This window comes from Nicotiana tabacum, chromosome 20 (assembly GCF_000715075.1).
Source record: "Nicotiana tabacum cultivar K326 chromosome 20, ASM71507v2, whole genome shotgun sequence".
Classification (NCBI taxonomy): domain Eukaryota; kingdom Viridiplantae; phylum Streptophyta; class Magnoliopsida; order Solanales; family Solanaceae; genus Nicotiana; species Nicotiana tabacum.
In genome coordinates, this window is record NC_134099.1 from 80,852,173 (window position 1) to 80,875,503 (window position 23,331).

A 23,331-nucleotide genomic window follows, 5' to 3' on the forward strand; every position below is an offset into this window, starting at 1 on the left:
AAGTTTCGAACACCCAGGGACTAGCGTCGAAAACTCAAGGCCACATGACCTCCGGGTCGGAAACCCTAAAATCATAAGCCCTCAATAAGGCAATATCAAGTTTACAAGTAATGGCTCCCGAGCCAAGAAACACTCAATGACTCGGGGACTGCCGCCACCCCCATCGACTTATCAAAACCCGAGGCCACAAGACCACATGCGAGCAACCTCGGTCTCGTAAGACCTATATAAGGTAATAACAATATCTGTAAAACCTCAAGCAAGGCTGAACCACACTTGTACCAAGTGACAATATTTGTAAGACCTCAAGCAAGGCATGAACCATACTTGTACCAAGTAGCCAAAACTGTAAGACCTCAAAGGCATGTAAAACTTGTAAGACCCTACTAAAGGCATAATCCCAATCTTAAAGTTAAGGCTATATATCGAACTTGTAAGACCCCTAAAACGGCATACCCTCGATATAAACACCGAAACTACTTCACTCGATGACTGAAAAGCTCCAGCCAAACACAAATGACTACGGTCACAAGGCTGTACCAGCCAAACTAACGCTACTCGGGGATGCCCGACCGTCGCTATAAAATCATAGGCCTCCAATTACTTCGAAAATACTTTGAAAAGAATTAGTTAAACATGCTACCCTCTACATAGGCAAAAGGGCTTCGACCATGTCAGCTCCAAACTATAGGCTTCGAGATACTCAGCTGCCGAGCTAAACCTCCCGAGGTGCTCGATCATCGCCATATAATGACGCATAATCGAGGTTTCTATCAAACCGTTGAAAAGCGAGGCAAACACAATTTCAAAAAGTCCTTAACGAGGGAAAAATAAAGCCTATATAAGAGGTCGTACCGACCCAATGTGTAAGAGCCACTGTCGCCAACCTATATGATAGGTCGTACCGACCCAATGCATAAGAGCCACTATCGCTATCCCATTTAAGAGGTCGTACTGACCCAATGCGTAATAGCCACTGTCGCCAGCCCATACAAGAGGTCGTACCGACCCAATGCATAAGAGACTAAGGGCCAGCTTTGAATTCAAAAACTTGAGGATCGAATGAGCTCGAGTCAATACCGGAGACTGAACCCAAAATAGTTAACTAAATATGCCTAAAAGTAAAATCATAAAAGCTCAAACACCGCTTATACTAAAAGGTCGTACCGACCAAACGCGTAAGAGCCTACGGGATAGGCCAATGAGCCCCAGGGCCATATCATGAATCTGAGGATTCCTTTTAACTCCAAGACCAGTTCATTTGGCTAAAATCAAGGCAAAGGGGAATGCATGAATAATAAAGCTGCGAGGTTTCCTTTTTATATATATATGCATAAAAATACAATCTTTATTTACAAAGTTCTTTAAAAGCACTTTACGCAAAACAAGAAAGGAAAGGCCTAATCTAATCTATGTCCCCCTCAGGGACTATGGTCCGTTGGCTTCTTCCTCGCCATCTTCGGCATCAGACAGAAGGAACTTAACATCATATTCTTCCGCCTTTGCCTGCTTTATCTCTTTCGAGAGATCAAAGCCCCTGACATGAATTTCCTCGAGGGTTTCCCTCCGAGATTTGCACCTCGCGCACTCTTTATTCCCACTCCCCTGGTCGAGAGCCCCCCTTAGCTCAGCACAAACATCAACAACCTCCTTCAAATAGGCAACCACCTTCTTATCAGCCTTAGCTCGGATTATTTCGGCTTCAGTCCGGGTATCCACAACTTTGGCTTTCATCTTCAGGAGCTCGGACTCGAGTCTTGGAATTCGGACCAAGCTGTTCTCGTGAGCATTGCGAAGTTGCACTTCGACGGCGAAAGCCTTGGCCAAAGCATCTTCCTTAGCCTATATTTGGGTGTCCACCCGAGACCTTAGCTCATCACGCTCGCGCTTGGCTTGACTAACTTCGTTCCTAAGGCATTCCAGGTCTTTTGTCTTTTTTTGCAGCTGAAGTAAACGAAACATTAGCCTCAGAAGATAGAAGAAGAAACACGCACTCCCTTGAAACAAAAGTTACCTTCTCCTCGAGGTAGCTTTCAAAGTTCAAACTGCGACTTACCTCATACCGCAAGTATGCCAACTCGTCTTCCCTTTCATCGCAAAGAAGCTTGAGGGATTTCTCCCCATCTACAGCGTTTCGTAGCCTGGCCTCGCGGGGAAGCATCTCAGATTTGAGCTTGTTAAAAGCCTGTGGAAGAGAAACATGATAAGAGAGCGAAAATTGCAAAAACTATAAAACCAATACGATCAGCTAAAACTCACCACGGAGTAGAGCCGCTGAGCTCCTTCGAAAGTCGAATGCACATGTGCTAGCCCGGCTTCGTCAACCCGAACAGAACCACTCCTGATTGGTATATGGTCATCCGACATATGTGTCCCCTGGCTTTGAATGCCCCTCGAAGTACCTTTGACGGGAGAAGAAGTTGGCGGTAGGGATACCTCGTTCCTCGAAGTGCCTTCGACGAAAAAGGAAGATGGCAGCGGAGGAGGGACCGCTTTTCTAAAACCAAAGATCTCGAGTGCTGCAGGTTCGGCTAACACACCCTCTCTGGGCCTCCGGGTCGAACTCATCTTGCTATAATCACTATCGTCCTGCAAAGACCTTTTTTTCTTATTGTTATTATTATTATCCCTCAGTCCTAAAGCTGGCGATCCTCCTCCCTCTCCTAAAGGGAATGATCTCGCTTCAAAAGACTCCCTAATGCCTACGATGATAGAGTTAGTACGTAGAAAGAGAAGTGAACTTCAAAAAGGGGGGGGGAAATCACATAGCACGTACCGTGGTGTTTTGCCTCTCATCTACCCCTAGACAAAGCTTTCCACTTACTCTCATTATAGGCTGAGTGGGTCGCCAACTTCCGAGCCCAATCCGGTAGGTCGGGGACCTCGCACGACATCTATGAAATTGCTGCAGAAAGGAAAAGTAAGGCGCATTTACAGAGACCGCCTTCACCATAACTAAAAAACTACAAAGGAATGAGTGTACCACTTACGTGTAAAATTTCATTCCTCGGGAAATGGCAGAAACTCCACAGGGATAATATCAACAGTCTGTACTCGGATGAATCGGCTCATCCACCCCCGATCTCCATCTTCTTCATCATCAACAACAAAAGGCGTGGTGGATCCACATCATAGGGTTAGCAGACCTTGATGGTGAAAAGGCCGGTACAACCTGATGAGATGGCTAAGAGTGAATTCAAGCCCTATTTTTTCTGCAAAGAACCTCATCATCAATACTATCCGCCAAAATGATGGGTGAACCTGCGCCAGGGTAACCCGGTATTTTCGACAAACGCCGAGCATAACTCTATCAGGGGGCCTAGCGTAAAAGGGTACGTGTACACATTCAAAAACTCCTCGACATGGTCCATGATGCTCTCCTCCGGGGAAGGTACCCGCAATACTACCTTTTCCCCCATCCACAATCCTTCCTCGCCGACTCAATGTGCTCATCTCCTATTAAAGAAATAAACTTCTGAGGTATACTCCCAATGACCTCGAACGTTGGGAGACTTTTCTGACGGAAGATCCCCCCTCAAAATAAAATTCCCAAAGGATGACTCGCTTGGCACCGACTACACACCGCCAACCAGGTGGGAACCAGAGGCGGAACTCCCTTCTCCTTGCCGAGCGTACCTTGACGTAGCAAACATGATTGTGGTAAAACTAGAGAATTGGAGTGGGAATTTGAACAAGGGCATCAAAATTGAAATGATGGAGGACCTAACGCAAGAAAGGAGAACTCTATGAAAAAGGATAACTACTCAGAATAGCGGAATCTCCAAAAGGGCGAAGACAACACTATATATGGAGAAAGAGGCGACTATCCGCCTGCCTCAGTGGCCAATTAAAAATACTGGCTAAAGCCTTTATCGCTTTGGGAAGATGTGCCAGTGGGATCTCCTCGGTCATTTCATAACCATGTCATACACTTGACGCCGCCATACGAAGTTTTGGGGTCGGAGACCCCTGCGTCAACCAAGCCTCGAGATGGTACGCGATCTTAAGGACCTCCGTTAAAAAGAATAAAGGCTCTAAGGAGACATTACTATCATTACAGGCCTCGAGATGGTACCCGATCTCGAGGACCTCCGTCAAAAAAGAAGAAAGGCTCCAAGGAGCCATCACTATCATTACAGGCCTCGATATGGTAGCCGATCTCGAGGACCTCCGTCAAAAGGAAGAAAGGCTCCAAGGATCCATTACTATCATTACAGGCCTCGAGATGATACCCAATCTCAAGGACCTTTGTCAAAAAAGAATAAAGGCTCTAAGGAGCCATCACTATCATTACAGGCCTCAAGATGGTACCCGATCTAGAGGACCTCCGTCAAAAAAGAAGAAAGGCTACAAGGAGCCATCACTATCATTACAGGCCTCGAGATGGTACCCGATCTCGAGGACCTCCGTCAAAATAGAAGAAAGTCTCTAAGGAGCCATCACTATCATTACAGGCCTCGAAATGGTACCCGATCTCGAGGACCTCCATCAAAAAAGAAGAAAGGCTCTAAAGAGCCATCACTATCATTACAGGCCTCGAGATGGTACCCGATCTCGAGGACCTCCGTCAAAAGAGAAGAAAGGCACTAAAGAGCCATCACTATCATTACAGGCCTCGAGATGGTACCCGATCTCGAGGACCTCCGTCAAAAAAGAAAAAAGGTTCTAAGGAGCCGTTAATACTACTATGAGTCTCGAGATAGTACCCGATATCGAGGATCCCTGCCAAAACGAAAGTTAAGCTCTAAAGAGAGTTGCTCATATATAAGCCCAAACTCGAGGTAGCATCATGCCTTGAGTGTTTCTGCTATTGCAAATACGGGTCATTTACCCGATTCCTTGGCCCTGGAGCTACCCGAGCTCGAGCTAGATAGCACTCAAGAATTACTGATGAAGCCCTAGGGCTACCTTCACGCTAAGTTCAAATCAAGTTTTTGTGCCACCCGAACTTAGGCTAAATCTCACTCGGGGACTGTTCGTGAAAGTCCTGGGGATATCTTTATTCCCAGGCACTCGAGCAAATTCTCCCTCGAAAACTAACAATGGGATCTAAATGGAGCTAAGTTTGTTATAAAAATCGAGGCTTCATTCTCACTCGATTCAATGTTGCCGGTTTCGGCAGCCTAAGTATGTACTGGGTTAATCTAGGATTGGTCCGAGAGATGACAAAGTGTTTCTAGGAAAATCACATTGGCCGATCAAGAACCGGGGGAATACTATCGTGCCCCCTTTTCTTAAAGTGAAATTGGGTTCACGACATTTGGGAGGACAACTGTTTCCTCTTGGGAATTGGGTTTTTTTGAAGAGTCGCCACCTAATGATTAAAGTGCATTAGGACACTAAAGAAGAGTTCGAGTTGGAAAACCAGAGTTCGGGTAAGGGCTAGAAATTATCTCGAGGGGAAGGTGTTAGGTACCCCCTCAAGATCCACTAGTGTGGTTCCCGGCCATGCTACAATTGTGACTTTGAATAATAAGTAAGCAAATAGAAGTCTCAAATAGAAGGGGGTTTTCACATATTATTGCAAGCAAGTTGAGAGTTTGACGAAAGTAAAGAAAGCAGAAATTTTAAAGAAATAGTTTGAGAATAAAATAAATAAATAAAGGAAAGGGGGTCCTAGGTTTACAAATAATATGGATCACATCAATGCAATACCCGGTAATCACTCCTCAGAAGAGGGGTTACACGTGGTATTAGCGCACCGATCATCATATCCATATCTACCCTTTCCCACCCCGTTAAGGTATTAAGTGCAGAATAATATCGTTACTTATTGCATGCTAGTACCCGCCCCAATCCTATTAGTCCTGGAGGCATTTGGGACTACAAGTCCTAAAGGGAAGGGAGATTTGGCTTTTTAGAGTTTTAAAAGGATAAAATTCTAGGGCGACAATCAAAACATATAAGGCAAGTATGGGAGAACACATAATAGTTTAAAGGGCTCAAACAGGCCTCCTTATTTAAAGAAACAAATTATTTAGCATGACTTACAAATACTGGTTATGGTTTGAATTAAATTTAAAGCATTAGGGAAGGCTGATTTATCACATATTTCTCAGATGAGAAGTCCGAATTAGGCCTCCACTGGTTGTAATTATCAAAGACTGATGCAGTTAATTAATTACCTAATGGCTTGCCTAGGTGAAACCTATAGGCATGATATCTAATGATGCTTACTCTGATTTTAAAGAAGGCTTACTGATTATATATATAAAAAATAAGATCTGCAGATATTAAACGACATTACTACTGATTTTAGACTTGCAAACGATTCAAATTCGGTTAATTACTCCTATAGGCATGTTTTCTAAGCGTCGTCGGTTTAAAAAATTATGAAAGTGCAAGAGTCCTATAGACATGGTATCTAGGATGCATTTTGTTATTTTTAATCTATAACTGTTTGCCTAATTATGGAGGTATATGCGGAAGTGCAGAAAACCTATAATCATGATTTCTATATGCAAAAGTGCAGAAAAAACCTACAGACAGGATTTCTATATGATATGCAGAAGTGCAGAAACTTTTAGGCAGGATTTCTATATGATATGCAGAAGTGCAGAAACTTATAGGCGGGATTTCTATATGATATGCAGAAGTGCAGAAACTTAGATGCAGGATTTCTATATGATATGCAGAAGTGCAGAAACTTATATGCAGAATTTCTAATGCAAAAGTGCAGAAACTATAGGCAAGATTTCTATATGAAATGCATAAGTGCAAAACTTGTAAATAGTAACACCTATGAGCATGCTGTCTACCCTTTGCATACATAAATGACCCTTCCTTCTTACTTAGAACCCCATAAGTTATTATAAAATATTACAGACCAGAATGAATCAAGAAAAGTAAAATTACATCTGAAATTTAAGCAATAACCAAGGAGCCTAATTCAGACTCAAGGTCTAACAATATGAGATGAACCAACTTCCAGGATCAGATTTCCAAAGCCTTTCTCTCATTTGGGATGTGTCAAAGTTACCTAAGAGCCTCAAGTGGACTCCGGGCAGTGCTTACACCCCAAATATATTGCAGACTTAAGCAAGTGCAGTGTGGAAGAGCCAACCCTCAAATGTCCAAGTTCAGAGGGAACTCAAGGTCCCAAAGCAAGGCTCGTAGGAGGAGGGCCAGAACATAGAATCTAAGAGAGAGTGCAAGTGCATAGAGGGGATTTAGGGGAAGGCCAGGACAGGCTGGTGGTCATACCCAGCAATTAGGAGTGCTAGCACACCCTTGACCAGCCTGTTAGCCAAAGTTGGGAGTTAGGATCCATTGAGGATCAGGTTCAGACCTAAGCAACAACTTGGATGCTGTCAGGCCATGAACCTTAACTCAAACACATAGAAGGGAGTGGGGGTATAGGGAATTCATAACAAACAGCAGATGCAAAGAAAAAAAATAGTTTACATAGTTAACATTAATCACTGAACATGAACAACAAAGTAAACAAGCTTGCAGAAACTGTAAATAAACACATAGGGGAGTGAGGCAGAAAAGTTATATTAGAATATACCAGTTTCAGAGAAAACAAACAAGTAAAAGCAGTCTTGAGAAAGCCAAGTTGCAAGCAAACAGTTCCAAAAGATCTCAGAAAGAGTAGAATGCTGTAAGAGTATTGAACTCAAAGCAGTATTGTAAGTATGTAAGTAAGTCGAAAGTATTGAACTAAAGGCTCGAGGTACTCAACTCGAAGTAGTGGTGTAAAAGTATTGAATTGGAAGTGTGTTAAAAGTGCAAAAGGGTAGTCCCTTTTATAGTGTAGAGAAGCAAGTAAGAAGGTAAGAAAATAACTTGCAATCAATCACATAGAATTTCCCTTCAGTTAAGGGATTTGATTTCAAACGGGTAGAAGACATTTAAGGAAAGAAATTTTGATTAAAACCTTTTCAAAGTAGCACAAAAGGGGTAAATACATAGAAGTTTATTTAAGGAAAAGCTCAGTGGTACACGGTTTGGGAAAAATAAGGAAAGGGAATCAATCAAATAGCCAGGGAAATCAAAGTTACAGATTTAATCTCGAATGAACCAAGTCAAGAAAGGTAAAGAAGGTTCAATTAGAGAGAATCAATAACAATCAGTCAGGACTCATTAAAAGAAATTCAAAATCAATCAATAAGTCGGTAAAGACCTTTTGAAAGAATAGTTCCCATATATAAAGCACACAAACAAGTGAACCAAGAAGTTATATAGAAGAGAGTTTAATCAAAGAGAGGTTCAAAATCATGAGCAAGAAAGGGTACAAGTCCAGTTTGCAGACTCACAATGAGTCTAAGAGTTCAGGGTCCCAAAGCGGAACCCTAACTCGCACAAATTCAAAATTGCCAAGAAACCCCCAAATCCTAGGGATTTATAGAGATGAGAAAACAAGTCATTGAAACAGGCTCAGAAACCTCTTTCAAAGACTTGTGAGAAACAAACAGACATGATACAAAGAAAGAAAGCTAATTTGAGGTCATAGAGAACATATTTGAGAAACTCAGAACTTAAACAAGTTCAGAAAAGAAGAGGTGATACAGACTTAAATTAAAACAGAGGAAACATGTTCAGCAAGAATGCAAACAGAGTCTAATAAAGCAAACAAAAATCAAAAAACTCAACAGTAAGCACATATAGTAGAAGAGTAAGGGAAACATAACAAGTATTAACAGAAGTAACATGTATAGTTGAAAAAGAAGAGTAAGAGAACAGTACACACGTAGTAAAAGAAACCATACGAGCATAGCACAGACAAACACACATAAAGAAAGAATCAGAAAGATCTTTTTGAAAACTTTTTCAGAAACGATTTTTGAAAAGAAAATTTGGGGTAAACACTTTAAAAGCCCAGTAGAACACGAACATACCATAGATCTAAGAAAATAAACAGAGAAGAGCCTCAAACAACTTAGGGTTTCGTAGATACCCTAGAAATGAGAAAGGCTTGGAATAAAAATCAGATCCTGAGTCGAAGAGGTGAGGAATCCGGCTCCTGAGGCTTGAATGTGCCGGAGCATGGCCGGAGAAGCTATAGAAACAAAGATTTAAGAAGATGTGGAAAAACCATCGAAGTCAGCCTTCAAAACCTCGAATACCCAAGGTATAATGATAGAGAGGGGTGAGTACATACCGTCCATGGCCTGAGAAGCCATGGATTCCGGTGAAAACATGGTGAAATAAGGTAGGAGGAGGTTAGGGTTTCGAAGAGCTGATGAGAGGATTTGAGAGCGTTTGGGATTCAAAGGCGGTGGGTCAGGTGAGAATGAGGGAGATTAGGGTAGGTCGTTTGGTTTAATTATGGAAGGGTGAGTGATGGCCGTTGATCTTGTGTGATCAACGACCCAGATTTATGAGGGTAGGTGGGAACCGGGTAAGGGTCATTTGGATCGGGTTGTGGGTTTGGTCATATTAAAAATTAGACCGGTCCAAATGGATTAAGATTGGGTCAAATAATGGTTAAAATTGAAAGGTAAAAAGGCTGTATTTGAAATGGAATGAGGCTAGATGTTAAATAGCTAGTTTTCCCTTTTATTTTATAAAAATAGTAAAATATAATTTTAAAAGCAAACTAAAAGTACTGAGCCAATTAATAATATATAAATATTAATTTAAAAATACTGAAACCAATTTTACAATTATAAAAATGCTATTAATCTTAAAGTACGCTAGAATTGCAATTATATGCAATTTAGATTTAAAAATACCAAATAAAATTTGTAAAAATATACAAAAATTACCTTAAATATATTTTGGAACAAATATAAGAATAATATAAGTTATTCACCAAAATGATAATCTTGGAAATAATTATTGGTTTTTGTACTGCTAAAGTGGACACTAAATTGATTTTAAACTCTTTAACAAAATTAGGAAAAAATACCAAAATACTTGGGCATGCTTATATATGCATATATATATATATATATATATATATATATTATTTTGAAAGTATTTTGTATGTCTAAAAATACATAGGGAAAAACTGGGTATCAACAACTACCCCTCTTTACCCGGGAAGGATGAAAGAGTTGTCGGGAAAAGATATGATGACCAATTTTGACCGAATGAAACGATTTTGAAGAGTTTTGACCGAGCTCTGGTTTATGAGCTGCCTACATATCCCTGGTATTACAGGAATCAGGCCATATGTAGTTCGGGATCCATCGGCAGAGTATACCGATGGAGATTTTCGAAAAACGGATGCGATGTTCAGGTTGAGAAAGGATGGTCAGAGTCTGATAGGCTGCGGGAACTGGAGTAGGATTGCTCCTGCTGAGTTGGCCGTTGCTAGCTGGTGTACCTGTGAATGAACAATACCAGCATATATATATTGTGCATAAATTTAAACGTGATGCAAGTTCCCGTTAGACCGTGAATGCTGTCTTTGGACGGTTAGGATGACGTCCTCGGACCATGATGTCCTTGGTCATGAAGCGTATGATAAAGGATTCACAGACTATGAAATGATGTTCTCAGGCTATGAGGATGATACCTCCGAACCATGATGCCTTTGAATAATGATATGCAAAAGATAAAGATGGGGTCCTCAGGCCATGGCATGGCGTTCTCGGGATATGAAAATGGCGCCTCTGAATAATGACGCCTTTGGACAAACTGGTGATCTTTCAGCCCATGAAAATGTAGAAAGTGGCGATCTTTAAGCCGATGCAAGATGTAAATAAAGGGTGGCGGTATTTCAGCCATGCAAGATAAATAAGATGGTGGTATTTCAGCCGTGCATGAGGAAAGAGTGGTGATATTTTAGCCGTGCCAGAGAAATAAGGCGGCGGTGCCGAATGAAACGATTTTGAAGAGTTTTGACCGAGCTCTAGTTTATGAGCTGCCTACATATCCCTGGTATTACAGGAATCAGGCCATATGTAGTTCGGGATCCATCGGCAGAGTATACCGATGGAGATTTTCGAAAAATGGACACGATGTTCAGGTTGAGAAAGGATGGTTAGAGTTTGATAGGCTGCGGGAACTGGAGCGGGATTGCTCCTGCGGAGATGGCCGTTGCTAGCCGGTGTACCTGCGAATGAACAATACCAGCATATATATATATATATATATATATATATATATATATATATATATATATATATATATATATATATTGTGCATAAATTTAAACGTGATGCAAGTTCCCGTTGGACCGTGAATGCTGTCTTTGGACGGTTAGGATGACATCCTCGGACCATGATGTCCTTGGCCATGAAGCGTATGATAAAGGATTCACAGACTATGAAATGATGTTCTCGGGCTATGAGAATGATACCTCCGAACCATGATGCCTTTGAATAATGATATGCAAAAGATAAAGATGGGGTCCTCAGGCCATGGCATGGCGTTCTCGGGCTATGAAAATTGTGCCTCCGAATAATGATGCCTTTGGACAAACTGGTGATCTTTCAGCCCATGAAAATGTAGAAGGTGGCGATCTTTAATCCGATGCAAGACGTAAATAAAGGGTGGTGGTACTTCAGCCATGCAAGAGAAATAAGATGGTGGTATTTCAGCCGTGCATGAGGAAAGAGTGGTGATATTTTAGCCGTGCCAGATAAATAAGGTGGCGGTATTTCAGCCATGCAGATGGAGGTAGAGCTTAACTTCGGAAGGCATAAAGGTAGCCTTATGTAATGCAGGAGATGCAGATGGAGGTAAAGCTTAACCTCGAAAGGCAGAAAGGTAGCCTTATGCAATGCAGAAAATGCAGATGGAGACAAAGCTTAGTCTCGGAAGGCAGAAAAGTAGCCTTATGTAATGCAGAAGATGCAGATGGAGGTAGAGCTTAACCTCGGAAGGCAGAAAGGTAGCCTTATGCAATGCAGAAAATGCAGATGGAGAACGAGCTTAGTCTCGAAAGGCAGAAAGGTAGCCTTATGCAATGTAGAAAATGCAGATGGAGACAGAGCTTAGTTTCGGAAGGCAGAAAGGTAGCGTTTTGCAATGCAGAAAAATGCAGATGGAGGCAGAGCTTAACCTCGGAAGGCAGAAAGGTAGCCTTATGCAATGCAGAGAAATGCAAATGGAGGTAGAGCTTAACCTCGGAAGGCAGAAAGGTAGCCTTATGCAATGCAGAGAAATGCAGATGAAGGCAGAGCTTAACCTCGGAAGGTAGAAAGATAGCCTTATGCAATGCAGAGAATAAAAGGCGAACAGTAATGAAATCTCTTAGCTGATAGATGATAGCTGATTGCTATATTGTGGCTGCTGTGGATGTCGTGTACGGATAGCAACTGTAAATAGGTGATGATTCCGAGAGTTGTATTCCCGGGAAGTATGAGTGTATAGATGTATTTGATGATTTTACGACTTAAGTGCCTGCATCTAAAGAAAATCGTGAGTTTTGTAAAAGGGGGGAAGGTTAGTTCGTTTCCCCATGAGCTTCGCTTATCCTGCTTGGCGTTGTGTATCATTGGGGTAGCGTTGCTAAACAAATCAATTTTGATACCAGACATGCATGATTTGAAAAAAATGTAACATAAATACATAATTTAAAATAGTTTTCTTTAGATGAACCGACGAATGCGACGCAGTTCAAGACATTAAAACCTCTCTTGCTACAGAATTTTGAGGGTCGTCCTTAAAATTCTGCCCTAGTTTACAGGGCTGGTGCTTCTGACTGCTGCGTGCGATAAATGGCTGAAATCAACTTCGGAATTTTGAGGGTCCTCCTCAAAATTCTGCCCCAGTTTCCAATAGTGGGGGGAAATGAAAATTTTATTGAATTGTGACCGAACCCATAGGGCTGCCTACGTATCCCCTCTTAAATAGAAATCAGGTCAGGCGTAGTTCAAATTGCATCATACAGAAAATCGTAAGAGTTACACTTAGTATCGCTTCACTGCATCTGAATTGATCGGCTTCGGCCAAACTTCACCATCCATTTCTGCAAGTATGAGGGCTCCTCCGGTTAGAACCCGGTGAACCATGTCTGGACCCTGCCAGTTGGGAGAGAACTTCCCTTTGGCTTCATCTTGATGAGGGAAAATCTTCTTTAACACCAGCTGCCCCGGTGTAAACTGTCTCAGCTTGACTCTTTTGTTGAAGGCTCTGGACATTCTGTTCTGATAAAGTTGACCATGGCAAACTGCATTCATTCTTTTCCCATCTATAAGAGCTAACTGCTCGTAGCGACTCCTTACCCATTCTACATCGTCAAGTTCTGCTTCCTGTATGATTCTCAAGGAGGGAATTTCTACCTCAGCGGGAATGACTGCTTCTGTACCATAAACCAACATATAGGGAGTTGCCCCAGTTGATGTGCGAACTGTGGTGCAGTATCCCAATAAAGCAAATGCTAACTTCTCATGCCACTGCTTATGCTTCTCTATCATCTTCCTTAGTATATTCTTGCTATTCTTATTGGCGGCTTCTACAACTCCGTTCATCTGAGGTCTGTAAGCTGTAGAATTCTTGTGTTTGATCTTGAAGGTTTCACACATGGCTTTCATCAGGTAGCTATTGAGATTGGAACCATTATCAGTGATGATTGACTCCAGAATTCCGAACCGACAAAAACAAAATCTGCTACCACTTTCTTAGTCACTGCTTTGTACGATGCTGCTTCAACCTATTTGGTGAAATAATCAATTGCCACTAGAATGAACCTGTGCCCGTTTGATGCGGCAGGCTCGATAGGTCCGATAACATTCATTCCCCAAGCAGTGAATGGCCATGGCGAGCTTGTTGTAGTAGGCTCATTTGGAGGCACCTTTATCATGTCTGCATGTATATGACAGCGATGGCATTTTCAGACATACTGGATGTAGTTCGTTTCCATAGTCATCCAAAAATAACTAGCTCGGAGTATTTTCTTGGCTAAGACAAAGCCGTTCATATGTGAACCGCAGGTCCCTGCATGAATTTCACTCAGCAGGATTTGCCACTTGGCTAGCTTGCCAGTGGGCATGGGATTTTGAAAGGTGTACTTCAAAGGATCCATTCTTGATATGAGATAAGTAGTATAGACACAGAAATAGTGCCTCAACTTCTGAGCTACCCAAGTCAGAGCACAACAGGTGCATTCCAATAGAGAATACCGGGCCTCGTACGGGGTGAACTTCTTGCTAAGATAATAGATGGCCTGCTCCTTTCTTCCCGTTTCATCATGCTACCCCAGAACACAACCAAAAGCTCCATCCAATACTGTAAGGTAGAGTAATAGAGGTCTACCCGGCTCGGGCGGGACCAAAACTGGCGGCGTTGACAGGTATTCCTTGATTCTGTCAAAGGCTTTCTGACAATCATCAGTCCATTTGGTAGTGGCGTCCTTCTTCAACATCTTAAAGATTGGCTCACAAATGATAGTGGATTGAGATATGAACCGGCTGATGTAGTTAAGTCTTCCCAAGAAACTCATAACCTTTTTCTTGTTCTTTGGTGGTGGCAATTCTTGTATGGCTTTGACCTTTGACAGATCCAATTCTATTCCTCAGTGACTCACAATGAACCCAAGTAGTTTTCTGGCAGGAACCCCGAATGCACACTTGGCGGGATTCAGCTTCAAGTTGTACCTTCTTAGTCTGTTGAAGAACTTCCTCAGATCTTCCATGTGGTTAGTGACTCTCTTGGATTTGATGATGACGTCGTCTACATACACCTCAATCTCTTTGTGTATCATGTCTTGGAAAATAGTAGTCATGACCCTCATGTAGGTGGCCCCAGCATTCTTTAACCCAAAAGGCATCATCTTGTAACAATACATCCCCTACAGCGTAATAAAAGCCGTTTTCTCCGCGTCTTCCTCATCCATCTATATCTGATGATACCCAGCAAAACAATCAACGAACGACTGCAGTTCATGCTTGGTGATGTTGTCAATTAGAATGTATATGTTTGTCAAGGGGAAGTCGTCTTTCGGACTGGCCCGATTGAGATCCCGGTAGTTGACATAGACTCTAACCTTCCCGTCCTTCTTCAACACTAGCACAATATTGGCTAACCATGTTGGATACTCTACTACCCTGAGAACCTTAGCTTTGACTTGCTTGGTGACTTCTTCCTTGATTTTCAAACTCATGTCGGGTTTGAACTTCCTGAGCTTCTATTTTACTAGTGGACATGTCGGATCGGTTGGCAGTTTGTGAGCTACAATAGATGTACTAAGACCAGTCATGTCATCATAAGACCAGGCGAATATGTCCTCATATTCCCTTAGAAATTCCGAGTACTCTTTCTTTTATGATGGTGACAGATGAACACTGATGCACGTTTCTTTGACATTTTCTGCATCTCCCAGGTTGACAACCTTAGTTTCGTCCAGGTTAGACTTAGGTCTGTTCTCAAAATCCTCAACCTCTTTAACAACCTCTTCTGGTATATCATCTTCTTTTGAGTCAATATCCGTTTGTTGCGTTGTCTCGTTGCATGTCACAATCATCGGTTCATCAAGATAAGTAATAGTAATGCTGTGTAAATAAAGTAAACGATAAAAAGTAATAAGAGCAAGATTTATGAGAAACTGAAATGCTTTGATAAATTTCATAATTGTTTTGAACATTGGAGCTCTTATTTCAATATTAAAAATGCGGAAAGAAAGTCAACTAGCAAAAAATAAAGATAATGCATGGTGCTTTGTTCAGCCTTGCTACCCCGAAGCTTTTCGGGCCCTGGTAGTTCTGATAGACTAATTATTAAGGCATGCTCCTCTACTCACAGCTTGTATAGAAGGGCCTTCTTCCCCCTCCTCCTCGAAAATGACACAACAGTCCATATTATCATCTTCCAAAAACAAATTCCTCATCGCCGCCAGTGCTTCCTTTTCTTCCGACCCATATATGACATCAACTGGCTGGAAGGTCTGCTCTAAGTGAGGTATCAGATGCTCTAGCGGGTAGTAGGGACTGCGCCATGGTGGCGACTAGTGGTTGAACTCCTCCCAAGTGTATTCATATCCCAAACCGAAATTGGTACCGTGTTTTTTCAACTTGATAGGCTTAGCGATTCTTTAGAGATTCTTGCCAAGTCCCTTGCCAGGTTCATATCTACACCAATTCAGTGTACTTTCAATTTTGTTATCCCACCATTTATCCTTGTCCATGGCATTGACTCGCTTAATGTGATGGTAGGTTTCTCTACCTATCTTCCTTCTTCCTCCGATTGTTGGGATGGTCTGGCGACTGTATATGGGATTTCTACCGTCGCCGTGAATAATTACCTCTTGGTGATTCCACTCAAATTTCACTGCTTGATGTAGGGTTGATGCTACAGCCCCAACAGCATGGATCCAGAGCCGTCCCAATAGCAAGTGGTAAGATGCTGGGACGTCTATTACATGAAAATCAATGTCGAACCAAGTCGGTCCCATTTGCAAACACAAACTAACTTCCCCAATAGTGGACCTTTGGGATCCATCGAAAGCTTTGACAGTGATGTCTCCATCCTTGATCTCATGCAGGCTCTTTCCCAATGTTCTGAGAGTCACCAATGGACAAATATTGAGGCTGGACCCTTTGTCAATCAGGATTCTGGTGATGAAATAATCTTCGCACTACACAATGATGTGCAATGCCTTGTTGTGGCTTTGCCCTCCAGGTGGCAGCTCATCTTTGTGGAAAGTGATTTTGTGTCTCTCCAATACTTGCCCTACAATGTTTGCCATTTCTCCTCCAGTTATGTTGTTGGGCACATATGCCTCGTTCAGCACTTTCAATAAGGCATTCTTATGTGCGTCAGAGCTTTGTAACAGAGCCAAGATAGAGATCTGGGCTGGCGTTTTGTTCAACTGATCAATGACCGAATACTCTTTGGCTTGTATCTTCCTCCAGAGATCATCAGGCCCAATTTCAGTGATGGTTGGTCGTCCAGAGGTCTGCTTACTAGACTCAGCTAGATGTTCCGGAGTATAAACCCTGCCAAATCTTGTCATACCCTGTGCTGCAATTGCTTCTCCAGATTTGGTTTTCCCTTTCCTTCTTGCCTCGGCGGTGTAATCCCACGGTATGGCCTTTGGGTGGAACGGTGTTACGGCTGTCATGGCCACCAGAATGGGCACCCTTGCTTTGGGAGGTAATACAACAACCTCAAATGGTACAGGTGCCTTTGGGGACCCAAACTCGACCTCAATAGGCCCTGGCGTCTTTGCAGAAGAAGGTGCTTCGAACTCAAGTGGTATGTACATGTTCACTTCGGCTTCTCCAGAAGGTTGCATCTAGACCATAATCGGGTTAAGGGTGACTGTTGGTTTCTTTGGCTCGTCACCTTCAGCGATCAATCCAATCGACCTTTTGGGGTCCCAATCGTCTTCTATCTCAATCATGTGAACATCTCCACCCTTGTGGTCTGGTAGATGGTTATTACAAACATTCGGAGTAGGCTCCTTTGCCACAATGATCTTGTTGTCAATTAAAGCTTGGATCTTATCCTTCATAGAGCGACACTCATTAATGGTTTGCCCCTTCATGCCAGAATGGTATGCATAGGTTTTGTTTGGGTTGTCCCATTGGGAGGGGTTTTCGAGGTTTATGGTAGGGATAACGGTAACATAACCAACAGCTTTGAGCCTTCCATACAGCTGGTCGATAGGTTCAGCAATGGTGGTATATTGTTTGGGGGGTCTGCGGTCGAAGTTTGGTCGGGGTCTAGGGAAATTTTGGCAAGGGGGAGGTGATTGATAGTGGGCTTGTTGGGTGTTGTAGGCTTGGTAGACAGGTGCAGGTTGAGAGTATCTGGGCGAAGTGGGTTGATATGTGGGAGGTGGAGATGATTGGTAAGTAGGTGGTGGAGCTTGGTATGAGGGCAAGGGTGCTTGGTAATTTGGGGTAGGCTGATATGTGAGTGGAGGTAATGGGTAGGTTTGGTATTTTATTGGGGATTTTGTTCTCTGTGCAACCATCACAACGCTCGCATCCCTTTCCTTGGACGTGCCACCACACTGTAGAGCCTTGTTGGTGGCCTGTAATGCTTCAAAGTTTGTAACCATACCACTTTTAATACCTTCCTCGATCCTTTCCCCTAGCTTAATGATGTCGGAAAATTTCTGGCCTTCAATCAACATCAACCTCTCATAATATTGTGGGTCTTGATCCCGGACAAAAAACCTATTCATTTGTTCTTCTTCTAAAGCCGGCCTGACCTTAGCAGCTTCTGATCTCCAACAGTAGCATACTCGCGGAATGTCTCAGTAGGTTTCTTCTTTAAGTTCTGGATGTAGAATAAATCTGGTGCGTTCTCCGTGTTGAATCTAAATCTGTCCATAAAATCGGACGCCATACTTACCCAATTCAACCACTTCTTTGGGTCTTGGCTAATGTAACAAGATAAAGCATCCCCTTTCAGGCTTCTCATAAAGAGCTTCATGCGAATCTTTTCATCCTTTCCTACTCCGACCAGCTTGTCGCAGTAGGTCCTCAAATGGACTTTGGGATCCCCTGTGCCATCAAACATCTCGAACTTGGGAGGTTTGTACCCCTCAGGCAGTTTGACATCTGGCTGAATGCAAAGGTCTTTGTAATTCAATCCCTTGATCCTCTTGCTTCCTTCAACACCCTGAACTCGGCTAGTCAGCTTTTTGAGTTCTACGGCCAGATTCCTGATAAGAGAGTCTTTGTCATCAGACTCAGGTATGCTTGAAATAGGTTGCGTATAGTGTGGTATGGTTTCCACATAGATGGGGGTGTTGTGGAGATGATCATTTGTGGAGTTTAGTGGTTCAGGGATGAGTAGTGGGGTGTTGTTTGAAGTGTGGCATGTGTTGCAGTGGTGATGGGGAGCGGATTGGTTTTGTGGTTTCAGGATGTTTTGTGGAGGTGTGGGGTTTTGAGTGTTGGAAAAGTTGACATCTGGGGTGGTAAGGGAAAACGACAAGCTTACCATGTTCCGAACTTGGTTCAGTTCTTCTTGAAATTTCAATAACTTCTGTTCGAGCTGGGAGGCACTTTTCTTGGAAACCTGAATACCCTGAGGAACCTCTACCCTTTCAATTGAGTTCTCCTTTCTGATGTTGCTCAAATCTTCCATTTTCCCCTTGTTCTTGTTCCTGATAGGACTCGGAGGAGGAGGAGGCGGAGGGCCCTTAGATCTTGTAGAGTATGATGACGATGCCAGAGTGCACGAACTAACCTTTGGGGAGGGGAATAAAACAAAAAATAAAAACAAAGGTAGCAAGTTAGTGTGGGTTGTAAGAAAAAGGGGTTGCGATATTTAAACACATAGTGCGAGAATATAATTCGTGTCCTAATTTGGGAGCCACGTTGTGCCCAAGGTAGGCCTAGCGACAAGTTGATTTGGAGAAATTATAATGCTAAATGCCTCATTTTATTGATAACAATAAGACGAATCCCAAAACGACACTAAAATAGTAGAAAATAAGATGTCACTAATGGCCATTGGCCTTATTACATTTAAACCAAATGAAAAGATCCTAACTACTTGGTATAGAAGGACCTTCCCCAGATTTGGCATCTTTAGCTCCATTGAACAGCTTCACCAGCTCACGCAGACCCAGCAGCAAGTAGGCTCTAGCCAGGTGTCCTCCTTCGTTTCCCTCAGCATTCTGGCAGTTTTCGATCCTCTAGATGAACTTCCTTTCTAGCTCCACTAAACCCCGCTCCAAATATCCCAACCGTTTGTTGGTGCTGACAACCATGTCTTTCCACTCTTCAATTAGCCTTTGGTTGGCTTCTTGTATTTCACGGTGCTCACTTTCACATTCCCGAATCCTCTTACGCAGTTGGTTGTACTTGACCTGTGCTTCAGCCTTTTCATCGATGATCCTGTGACCTCGAACAAATTCGGGTTAACCTAAACCATTATGATTGTTCTCCAGCCAGCTTGGATAGTATGGAGTATAACCAGCATGGTACCTGTCTGGTTCTATGGAATCCTTTCCCAGGATGATTTTGTAGTGCCACATATGCTGAGCTTGACACTTGTATGGACTATCGTCATCTTGAAAGTTGGCCCTGAAGTGACTCATTTTGTCGACCCTTGGTATAACCTGCTTCCTTCCTGCCTGCCTCATGACTCGGAGAGGGACATAAGGATAAGTTCCTCTCAGACCAATGAGTATAAGAAACGGTGCATCCCGAGATCAGACAATGAACTCTTCAGTAGGGAACCATTCGAACATCCATTGCACTTGGTCCTCTTTCAGATTTCCGTACAACTCTACCCACCCTTTAGCATCTTCTGGTTGGGTAAACAGGTTAGGCATATAGTTCATTTGCCTTGGCTAATGGAAGGCGATATGATCATCCTAGTCTCTGCGCATGATCTCTTGCCGATATTCACCCTTTTGGAGGTGCTCCATGAGCCAGAGTTGGAGCAGTAAGTTACAACCCTCAAAGTGTTTGGCCCCTTGTTGACAGTTTTCCAGGGCTCGGTATATCTCCACAATGATCATAGGTACTATGCTAAAAGGCCGCCCTCCAATTTCTTCCATCAAAGTCTTGGTGACCATGGCCAGTCTGGTATGGATCCTAGCCTTCTTCATAGGAAATACTATCATCCCCAAAAAGCAGAACATAAAGACGAAGACTCTTCTGTGGATATGCCCTAATGATGTGAGGGCGAATTCATTTGGGTAAGCGCGGTAGGACTTGCTATGGCCGTACCTCTCGTACAGATAGTTAAAAGGAACGTAGGAATCCTTCAAGCAGGTCAAGTTTGTGTTTTTCTTTAGTCCCATCATTTTGAGAAAGCCCCTACCCTTGCAATTTTCCGGCATAAGTAAACTCGGAGTCTCCCATGGAATACCAGCTAATTCCCCTATTTCCTCGAGCAAATGTGTCATTTCAAGGTCCCCGAAGCGGAACACCGATCTATCGCCATCCCAGAATAGAGTTGCAGCCTCTATGATTTTGTTGTTGGGTTGGATCTCCAAAAGAGAAGGCAAATTTCCCAAATATTTGCGGACGAGGGTCTGATCACTAGAGTGAAGGTCTTCCCACCAACTTAGCAACCTTGGGTGAATGTTGGTTACCATGCCGAATCTGGGGACTTCGTGCCTCATTTTCTGCAAAATAAAGTGTTAGACCCTTACCCCCGCCAGACCCAACTATTTAAATATCAATAATTGGCATAAGCAACATTTAGTTCTCCAAATAAATGCACAGACGTGGTAATGTCCGTTTGGGTTCTAAGGGAACCCAGTGGACTTTGGACAAGGCTATCGTAAAGAGTCATTATGCGGACAACATAACTGACTCAGCTAGGTTTGACCGTGATGCATGCACAATTGAACAGAGTAAGGTTTCTATGGGGTATTAGATCGGTACCCTTGAGCGGACAACTCAAGAGGGAAAGGCACGAAACCGTCGACTGCGCCTCTGATCGACGATTTTACCGCAAATACGCCTTTGCCAAATTTAGGGGTGATAATATTGGAAGGGCGCAACCACTCATTATAAGCGTTGCTATGGTATTTTGTTTGGCACAAGTGAAATATGATGTTGAATATGCAATTACAAGAATGAAACAAGTTGTCACGTATTTGCACGTTCATAAAGTAATGATTACAATAATTGCTCATAATTACAACAGTATTGAAGGAAAGCAGTAAAAGAAAGCATTAAAGAAAAGAAACAAAGAGCCAAGTCAGTTTCGTAGTAGAAAAAGAGATAAAGACATTAAATAAAGGCAATAAAGAAACAATAAAGTCATAAGTAGTATGAAATGGTAAAAGCCTAAAGCATCCCCGGCCATTTGGGAGGACAACTCGTTCCCTCTTGGGGATTGGATTTTTTTGAAGAGTTGCCACCTAATGATTAAAGTGCATTAGGACACTAAAGAAGAGTTCGTGTTGGAAAACTAGAGTTCGGGTAAGGGCTAGAAATTATCTCGAGGGGAAGGTGTTAGGCACCCCCCAAGATCCACTAGTGTGGTTCCCAACCATGCTACAATTGTGACTTTGAATAACAAGTAAGCAAATAGAAGTCTCAAATAGAAGGGGGTTTTCACATAATATTACAAGCAAGTTGAGAGTTTGACGAAAGTAAAGAAAGTACAAATTTTAAAGAAATAGTTTGAGAATAAAATAAACAAATAAAGGAAAGGGGGTCCTAGATTTACAAATAATATGGATCACAGCAATGCAATACCCGGTAATCACTCCTTAGAAGAGGGGTTACACGTGGTATTAGCGCACTGGTCATCATATCCATATCTACACTTTCCCACCCTGTTAAGGTATTAAGCACGGAATAGTATCGTTACTTATTGCATGCTAATACCCGCCCCAATCCTATCAGTCCCAGAGGCATTTGGGACTACTAGTCAAGAAGGGAAGGGAGATTTGTCTTTTCAGAGTTTTAAAAGGATAAAATTCTAGGGCAACAATCAAAACATATAAGGCAAGTATGGGAGAATACATAATAGTTTAAAGGGCTCAAACAGGCCTCCTTATTTAAAGAAACAAATTATTTAGCATGACTTACAAATACTGGTTATGGTCTGAATTAAATTTAAAGCGTTAGGGAAGACTGATTTATCACATATTTCTCAGATGAGAAGTCCGAATTAGGCCTCCACTGGTTGTAATTATCAAAGACTAATGCAGTTAATTAGTTACCTAATGGCTTGCCTAGGTGAAACCTATAGGCATGATATCTAACGATGCTTACTATGATTTTAAATAAGGATTACTGATTATATATATAAAAAATAAGATCTGCAGATATTAAACGACATTACTACTGATTTTAGACTTGCAAACGATTCAGATTCGGTTAATTACTCCTATAGGCATGCTTTCTAAGCGTCATTGGTTTAAAACAATTATGAAAGTACATGAGTCCTATAGACATGGTATCTAGGATGCATTTTGTTATTTTTAACCTATAATTGTTTGCCTAATGATGGAGGTATATGCAGAAGTGCAAAAAACTTATAATCATGATTTCTATATGCAGAAGTCCAGAACAAACCTACAGACAGGATTTCTATATGATATGCAGAAGTGGAGAAACTTATAGGCGGGATTTCTATATGATATACAGAAGTGCAGAAACTTATAGGTAGGATTTCTAATGCAAAAGTGCAGAAACTATAGGTAGGATTTCTATATGAAATGCATAAGTGCAGAACTTGTAAATAGTAACACCTATGAGCATGCTGTCTACCCTTTACATACATAAATGACCCTTCCCTTCTTACTTAGAACCCCATAAGTTATTATAAAATATTACAGACCATAATGAATCAAGAAAAGTAAAATTACATCAGAAATTTAAGCTATAACCAAGGAGCCTAATTTAGACTCAAGGTTTAACAATATGAGATGAACCAACTTCCAAGATCAGATTTCCAAAGCCTTTCTCTCATTTGGGATGTGTCAAAGTTCCTTAAGAGCCTCAAGTGGACTCCGGGCAGTGCTTACACCCTAAATATATTGCAGACTTAAGCAAGTGCAGTGTG

At 42.2% G+C, this 23,331-nt stretch overlaps 1 long non-coding RNA gene across 1 annotated transcript in view; it reads left to right on the top strand.

Moving 5' to 3' along the window:
* The window catches only part of LOC107823833 (uncharacterized), a 38,381-nt gene extending 15,327 nt beyond the window's left edge, over positions 1-23,054 (top strand). The window contains exon 4 of the long non-coding RNA XR_012703684.1: positions 22,827-23,054. This is a non-coding gene — a long non-coding RNA (uncharacterized LOC107823833). The remainder of the gene's footprint in view (positions 1-22,826) is intronic.
* Positions 23,055-23,331: the final 277 nt, after the last annotated feature.